General features: G+C 38.4%; 1 pseudogene; it reads right to left on the bottom strand.

Annotated features, from left to right (window-relative positions):
* Window positions 1-1,059: 1,059 nt before the first annotated feature.
* On the bottom strand, window positions 1,060-1,157 carry LOC122890724 (annotated as a pseudogene).
* Between the last annotated feature and the right edge of the window lie 7,857 nt (window positions 1,158-9,014).

Here is a 9,014-nt window from a genome sequence, read left to right as displayed (position 1 = left end):
ACCCAGGTTAATAAAAAACTAATCAACACTTGGTAATGACATTGCTATCCAGCAGCCCAAACACATAGTGCCAATATTAATGTATCTGGGGACTAAAGGTAAAATATACAGGAAATATTTTCTCATAAAATACTGAAAAGAATCACAATACTGTAGAGATTTTGTTTAACGTGTTAAGTGAGTATACACTTTTTAAAAGCAGAGCCTTCCTTTTTATTTGTATAAAATATGTTTCATTTATTTCAATATATCTTCCCTCATTTGAAAATTCTCTGGGGAATGAAAAGACAGACACATCTAGCTTGAAATGGAGTAGTTGGTTCTTTTTCAGTTTTATACTAAGCAGTGATTTAAAAAAAAAAGTCTTTAGGGTAACCATCTTGATCATTACAGTTTGCACTGAATGGAAAAACTAAGTATTGCTTGAGTATTACCCTCATTTGCCAGGATCTTTAACAAGTTGTTTTGCCTTTCTGCACTTGTTTCCTGGGGATAGTAATACTTATTTTGTAGAGGAGTTTCAAAAACGAAAGGAGAGGATTAATGTGAAAGCGTTTTTGTGAACTCAAGCACTATACCAATATAAGGAGTTTAAAAAGTTGTTATTTGCAAACATATCCGTATATGAATATTTTAATAGCTACAAAGAAGTCCCCAAATGTCCCTACATTCTGCTGTTTGTTAAAGAATGTAACTTAAGTTGTGAAACATTTTCTCCAATGGAATTCAAGAAAGCTACTCGGAATTGAAGAAAAAAATGCGTTCTACAATTTTTTTTTTCCTGAATTGGGCCGTGTGTTGAAAAGACTCAACCAAGCATAAACTACCCATCTCAGCTTGCTTTAACTGCCCCTTCTGTCTTACCAAATGCCACCACCACAGACCGTTCCATTTCTACAACTCCCACTAACCTACCCTAGTTCCCCGCATCCACACAGACTATCCCAAACTAATGCTCTTCAAACATTTGTTTATTTGTATTTATTTTTATTTTTAATTGTAATTCCAGGTTAGTTAACCTACAGTGTTATATTTGTTTCAGGTGTATAATATAGTGATAACCCATTTATTCATTTTTATTTTTTGCCTGTCATCCTTGTGCAAGGGCCATGCTAATCTTCTCTGTATTGTTTCTAGTATATGTGCTGCCAAAGCAAGCAGTATTGATTTTTATTTTTTAAAGTTTCAATTCCAGTATATTCAGGTAATGCTCCTCAAATATTTAAAGAGAGGAACCAATTCTATTTGCTGTGGTCATTCCTCTAGGCTAGGTTTTCAGAATTTTTACCAGTCTGACTACGGCTTATTGGGTATTTTTTGTTCTTTTGTTTCTCTTATGGTGCCTAGAATAGAGCACAATAGTCCAGATACTGTATGAATAATCAAGAAAAAAAAAAAGCCTTTTCCTATTCTAGGCCCTGTACTTCCAGGAATATTTAAATTCCTATTAAAGTTTTAGCTAAAGTCTTGACTCAGTTTTGGTTTGTTTTTATAATAGGTGCTAGTGAGTACCATTCTGTTTTCCTGTAGTGGTTTTAAAAATTCAGCTGGGTTCGCATGTGTGGCTCTGCTGGTTAAGCGACTGACTCTCAGTGTTTAGCTCAGGTTATGATCTCAGGGTGGTGAGACAGAACCCAGTGCTTAGCCTGGAGTCTGCTTGGGATTCTCTTTCTCTCCCTCTCCCTCCTTCTCTGCCCCTCCCCTTGCTGTCTCTCTCTCATTCTCTCTCAAATAAATAGATAAGTAAAATGTTATTTTTTAAATTTTTAAAAGATTTTATTTATTAATTTGAGAGAGAGAGAGAGAGAATAAAAGCAGAGGGAGAGCAGGCTCCCCACTGAGCAAGGAGCCCGATGTGGGGCTCAATCCCAGGGCCCTGGGATCATGACCTGAGCCAAGGGCAGATGGTTAACTGATTGAGCCACCCAGGCCCCCCTAGATAAGTAAAAGCTTAAAAAAAATGATTCTCAACCTTTCCCTTTGTGTCTCTCCCTGCTTGTGTGTGCTCTTTCCAAAAAAAAAAAAAAAAAAAAAGGAAAAATTCTAACTGTAGAATTGAGTCTATTTCTGTAAATTTTGTCCTGTCAGATATGAAAATGAAAGAATATAGAAAACGTTTTTGTTTTTAAACTTTCATTTGAAACCCACCCTAACTTCTTCCCTGTCCTTGGACTATGTAAAATCCAAGAACAGGGTTCCTATAACCACAGGATTAGCTCTGCTCATACTTGAACTAATTTGAATGGGTTTTTTTTATCTGGCACTCAAAAGCCAGCTTTGACCAGAACACAGCATTAATCCAATGAGGGCTCACTTTACTCATCTTTAGAGTGTAGAACTGGAGATCAGCCTAACAAGCTGTCCCAAACTGAAGACCAAGAATTCTAGCAGCCTTGACTACACAATTGCCAGAACAAGGAGAAAATACTCTTCTGTACTGTATCTTTCTCATCCTGAAAATGGAAGAAATCACTATTCAAAAAGATCATTTATTGGAGGGGAGGGCAATGAGTGTGTAGATGCAAAACACACATTGGACTTGGAGTTAGGAGACACTGATTATTATTCTAATTCTGCTACGTTCAGATTGTGGGACTTTTGGCGGGTCCCATCTTTCCTAGGCTTCAGTTTCTTTACCTGTAACAATTAGAGAGGAGATGGGTGGATTCTGTATAATATCTAAGGTTCCTTTTGGCTTGAAATGCCAGCTTCAGTGTGCCTCTGGACTGGCATGCAGGGTACCACTTGGCTGTCTCTTGTGCAGTCCTCTTCAGCCTTGCTTTGCTTGGTGTGACTGGAAGATTTTTTCCCAAAGTCCTGAAGACAGTCTGGACTATTGGAGGCGTGTAAACATGGTTTGTGGATTCAAGACCCTTTCTCCCCTCTCTAACCTGTATCCCTCTCTTTTCTCTCCCCTGGGTAGGCAGAAACCTTCTTTGTCTTTGTTCTTCTAGTTTGGACAAGTCCATGTCTGCTTTGTCAAATCCTCCTGTCCAGTGGTGAAATCTAGGGTTAACATAATACCGCGTTTCTCCCCACTTGATGATAAGTTTGGCTCTGATTGCCATGGTAGCATTTGGAGAGCTTCCCAGTTGATTTTAACAGCTTTGGAGTATTCCGTTGTTTGTATGTATCAGAATCGACCTAAGTTAGTTCTCTATTGCAGTTGCAGTTAATATCCCTTTACTTTTGTGGTTTTGTTGATGTCTGTACCCACCTGTAGGGACAATTCCTAGAGATGGAATTATTGGGTTCAAAGGCAGATGTATGTGTGATCTTGATGGATACTTCTGAATTTCCCTCCAAAAAAGTGCTTGTCCCAACTTATATTCCCACAAGCAATATGAAAGGGCCTGTTCTCTACACTTATTCCAACACAGTGTATGATCAAACTTCTGGGGTTTTCCAGATTGACAGACGAAAGGCAGTATCTCACTGTTTTAAATTGCATTCTTTTATTGTGAGTTAGGATGAGCATCTTTTCATAGGTTTAAGGGCTATTTGTCTTTCCATTTTTGTTAGCTATCTGTTAATATCATTTGATAATGCTTCTATTTAGGTATCTTAAAGATAAGTTTGACACAGGGTTTAAAGTTATGTAAAATTAGGGCCAGTTAATGATAAAAAATCAGGACAGAAGGTTTTAAATCTTAAAATAATTAAAAAGAAAAATTCAGAGTAATTCTTTCTTTTTATTAAAGTTTATTCATTTATTTAAGTTATCTCCACAGCCATTGTCAGGCTCAAACTCATGATCCTGAAGTCAAGAGTCCCCTGCTCCTCTGACCAAGCCAGCCAAGCAACCCTGAAGGAATTCTTAATCGTCATGTTTCCTTTAGCATTTCATTCTCTATCTTCCCTTTCCTATTTACCTTTGTATCTTCTCCCTCAACTATTCATAAAGATTTAGATATACATTTAGTATTTCTATTTAGTGGGTAAAGTTTTGTGATCCCTTTCCCTATTGTGCAAAAACAAAAAATAGAGAATTCCATATTTACTAAAAGATAAATGAAAAATGCACATGTTTTTAAGCCTTTTATATTCTTTCTGTCTTCTTAGTTGGAAGCAAAAGAAACTATGGATGCTTTAAGAACACATGGGGTAGCTGAAAGCAAGCAGGTAACCGGGCAGGTCATCCGTGACTAGTGGGTTGAGTGGTGTTGCAGAGTCATTAGTCCATCAGAGTTCTTGGGCACGCTGCTTCTGCTACCCTAGAAACTGGACGTGGCTGCCATTGGCTTCTCCCCTATGGATTCAGAGTAATTCCTGATTCTTTGGACCCATCACACTTGTAGTTTGTCGAGGCTATATTGGGCCTGGGTGAAGTGTTCACGTTCCACTGACAGGAATGCTCTGGAAACCAATCTCAGCCATTTCCATCTTCAGCAGTGGGAGCCAGCTCTACCTCACAAGATGGGGAGTTTCCATCATTGGAAGGCTGTTTAGATTCTGGATGTTCCAAAAGATTGACAATTGTTATCAGCAGTTCTCAACTGATCTTCTTCCTGTCTAGGCAGTTATCCTTAAAAGACTGCCACTTGGGAATCAAGATTGTCTATGTCTTCTCTTGCCCTAAAATGTTGTGGGTCAAGGAGAACAATAATTGGTCCTCCCTTCACAGAGCCTGATCAGAGTTTGTCTGGCATGGGAAATAGGAGAACGCAGTTGAAGAAACAGCTAACAAAGCCAAAATGTATGCTTGGAGTTACCAGTTTTTAATGCTTTATTCTGATTTTTAATTTATAGGCTCTCTTTCCATCTGCTTACTTCTTCTGGAAAATGAGTTCACACTAACATGTTATGGATAAAAACAACAGCTTATTGTTCTTGTATTTTCTAGAATTACAAGTTAATTTAGGACTAGCCACAAAGATATACATAGCCTTAAAAAAATTATTTAATCCCTTTTCCCCAGGCCAATTGTATTATTGTGTAACAAAGTACCACAGACTGGATGGCTTAAACAACAGAAATATAATGTTCCACAGTTCGGGAGACTCTATATCCAGGATCACGGGCCCAGTAGATTGGTTCCTTCCAAGGTCAGCGAGGGAAGGGTCTGTTTCAGGATTCCCTCCTTGGGTTGTGATGGCAGTCTTCTCCATGTGTTTACACATTGTCTTCCCTCTATACATGTCTCTGTGTCCAAATTTATCATTTTTATAAGACTACGGGTCGTGTTGGATGAGGGCCCATCCAAACGATCTCATTTTAACTTACTTACCTCTACTTCCAAATAAGGTCATGTTCTGAGGTACTGCAGATTAGGACTTCAACATATGAATTTCGAGGGGGATGTAATCAAGATGAATCTTGTTGGTAATCTTAAAAAAATTTATGTTTGAAAGAGGAGGATAAGAGACTGTAAAAGACTCTAGTAGCTGTGTGCCTTCTAATTTATTTGGGGGGGAAGTAGTGTTGAGGGTCAGGAGTCTGAGATAACGACATTTCCAAATCTGGAGAGACTCCAGAGGACCTTTCAGTACACAATCTCTGTTTACAATATTTTAAAATAATAATTTGCAGACATGATCTGGACAATTAAATATAAGGAGAATTTAGTATCTATATGTCCTATACACAGCCCTAAAAGCCTTTTTCTTTTTCAATTTGAAAAAGCACAACTTGGGGGTTCCCAGCTGGCTCAGTCAATACAGCATAAGACTCTTGATTTTGGGGTTGTTTGCTCAAGCTTCACATTGGGTGTAGCACTTACTCTAAAAAAATATTAAATATCAAAAAGCACAACTTTAATTCTGAGGTGCTAAACTTTTTTCTCTTCTCTAGTTCAAAGGTGTTAAATTTATTTTGGAAACAATTTGACAATTAATATTGCAACAGAACTTAGTCCTATTGATTTCACGGACTTTTTCTTTGATTACAGAAAATCATACAAGAAATCTCAAAACCTGGGATGTCTGGATGGCTCAGTCGATTAAGCATCTGCCTTCAGATCAGGTCATGATCCCAGCATCCTGGGATTGAGTCCCATGGGCTCCTTGCTCCATGGGGAGCCTGCTTCTCCCTCTGCTTGCCACTCTCTCTGTTTGTGCCCTCTCTCTCAAATAAATACATAAAATTGTGAAAAAAAAGAGAAAGAAATCTCAGAACTCATGAGTTTTCACATGGATTTTCCCAACCAATTGAAACCACATTTGTTGAGCACCTATATATAAAAGAGAATGTAGTAAAGGAAAATGTGCTAGAGTCAGAAAATTGTGATGTATCTTCTCTAATCCACCTGTCTTATCTACCTCACAGGACTCAAAAACAATAGTGTAAACTATATAAAGCCTTACAACTCCAAAGTACTTTTATAACAAACTATGAACTAAGAGCCTCACTTTGCTTTTAGGTTACAGAAACATATGGCAAATTCTCTATTGGTCTCAAGTACCTTAGAATTAAAATGGAAATGACTGACGAGATATTACAAAGAATTAATAGCATAACCAAATACTGCCAACTTTTATTGGATAGCCTTATTAAAATTACAGCCTTTAGATGTAAAAAATAGGCTTGAGTCTAAGACAGTTGACCCTCCCTTCTGAGTCTCCTTTGCACTTAGTTTGAGCCTGTTTAGGTTCCTACACATTCCGTCTTGCATTTTGACAAATTACATTTTGGCAAATTTCCCAACTTTGGCAAATCATACATATTTCCGACCATACTCTGCAGGAAGCTTGCAGTCAGCATGCATTCTTTTCACTTTCAATTTCTTGGGGCTTCCTCCTTTTCAAACCTTGCTGAGTGAGGCTATAAACCTTGTAATCCTTGAAACTTTTGAATGTGAATGAGCAAAGCAGCCACATGATGGCAGCATGTTAAAAGAATAAAGATTGTCCACTTGAGGCCATCCTTTTCATCTTTAAAAAATCTGTCTGAACAAGAGGAAAATTCAAATCTACCAACTTAGTGAATCCTTTATTCTCATTGATTCTTACAGAGGCAGGAGCTGAGGGTAAGAGATGGTTTCCAGATCTAAAAAAAAAAAAAAAAAGGCAAGAAAACAGAGTACTGAGATTTTAAGCAAGAACCAGACAATCAGGATGTGACTCATCTTTCAAGCTGAATGGTTTTTGGTTACACGTAAGGGAATTGTTTGGCAAATTACACAAAGAAAAATGATAATTTATGGATAGTGCTTAATTTTCATGTCTGGTAGCTATACAGATGTTTTTGGTTGCTCTGCTGATTAAATTTCTAAAAGTCATGTACTTGTATGTGTTGCACATTTTTAAATGGATTGCCAAAACATTGCAATGATGAATTTGAACAACCTCTTTTTCTTGTCAACTGTGACTAAGGATTTTTATTTCATTAGGAAACAAATGAGTCAACATTTTTTGGAAATCTCCAAGTGCATGATAATTGCCTGGGTAGGAGAGAGTGAAAGGGAAGCTCTTGAGCTGGGAAGTCTACGTGTAATTGATTCAGGCAGTAGACAATGTCATGATCTTTCTCCTTTAAAATCTTGGGGTGTGTGTGTGTGTGTATGTGTGTGTTTCCATTGGCATCGTTTTCAGCTGGGAAGTCTAGGTGTAATTGATTCAGGCAGTAGACAATGTCAATGTCATGGTCTTTCTCCTTTAAAATCTTGGCGTGTGTGTGTGTGTGTGTTTCCATTGGCATCGTTTTCAGCGAGACTTTCTTTGGTGATGGTAAACAGGACTCCAGCTCTTGTTTAGTGGGGAGGTTTAGCAACTTCAAAAAGTCCTTTTTTCCACAGAAGTTTCAGCCGAAGGTCTGGAGCTGGCTCCCATTGGCTGGGCTTGTGTCACTTAAAATTCCCGAGCCAATCATAGTGACAAGAGAGAATGGAGGATTCTGATTTGCGAGGCCAGGCACAGGCAGATGGCTGAGCGTATACTGAATCACTTTCCTCCCCACTAACAGCATAAGAGAGAAACAGGCATTAAATTGTTAGCTTAACTGCTGGTTATCATGCCTAACATAGAGCTTATATCACAGTTGAAACTCATATTCCTATCTCCCAAATGACAGTGGTTTTATTTATGTACAACAGGATGGAGTGCTTGTATTTGTGAGTAAAAAATATTTTGATATTAGGTGATCTAATATGTAATAATAGAACTATGTTTGGCCATAAGAAAAATCACCTAGCCAAAGCATTCTCAGACTGTGGTCTGCCCACATCATAATTTCTTGGGGTGTTTGCCATAAATACAAATTCTAGAGCTTCAACCTTTTGACTTCCTGAGTCTGAATCTTGAGAGATGGTGTCCTAAGAAGTAGTATTTTTGAACACGAGGCTTACATTATTTTTTTTGTCCTGTGATTTTAAGAATATCTGGCTTGATATATTTAACTGTATGAAGCCCTAGAGATTGCATATTTGTAGAAAAGAAATGAGAGGAGCACCTGGGTGGCTCAGTTGGTTAAGCATCTGCCTTCCGCTCTGGCCCTGATCCCAGGGTCCTGGGATGGAGACCCTGAGTCAGTGCCTGGACTACCTGCTGGATGGGGAGGCTGCTGCTCCCCCTCTGTCTGCTATTCCTGCTTGTGCTCTCTGGCTCTCTCTGTCAATAAATGAAGTTTTTAGAAAAAGAAAAGAGACGCCAGAGTGGCTCAGTGGGTTAAGCCGATGCCTTCGGCTCGGGTCATGATCCTAGGGTACTGGGATCCAGTTACCCATTTGGGCTCCTTGCTCGGTGGGGAGCCTACTTTTCTCTCTGTCTCTGCCTGCCACTCTGCCTGCTGGTGCATGCTCTCTCTCTCTCTCTGACAAATAAATAAATAAAAATCTTAAAAAAAAAGAAAGAAAGAAAGAAAGAGAAATCAGGCATCCACAAGATTCCTTTCAGTTCCTTCTTCAGGCTTGCCTCTTACTCTGGTTAGCTTTTTTTATTCTTTTCTCTCCTGTCAAAGTTTAAATCCTCATAAGTTAGAAAGACTGAGAATTATACTAACATTATGTCTAATTTGTAGCACTCCAAATTAATCACTGATAAGGCCATTAGTCTTCAGAGCAAATTTCTTAAAATGAAAAT

Source organism: Neovison vison, chromosome 11 (assembly GCF_020171115.1).
Source record: "Neovison vison isolate M4711 chromosome 11, ASM_NN_V1, whole genome shotgun sequence".
In the NCBI taxonomy this organism is placed as follows: Eukaryota; Metazoa; Chordata; class Mammalia; order Carnivora; family Mustelidae; genus Neogale; species Neogale vison.
Note: the sequence above shows the minus strand (reverse complement) of the source record. Positions and strands in the feature narration are given on the sequence as shown.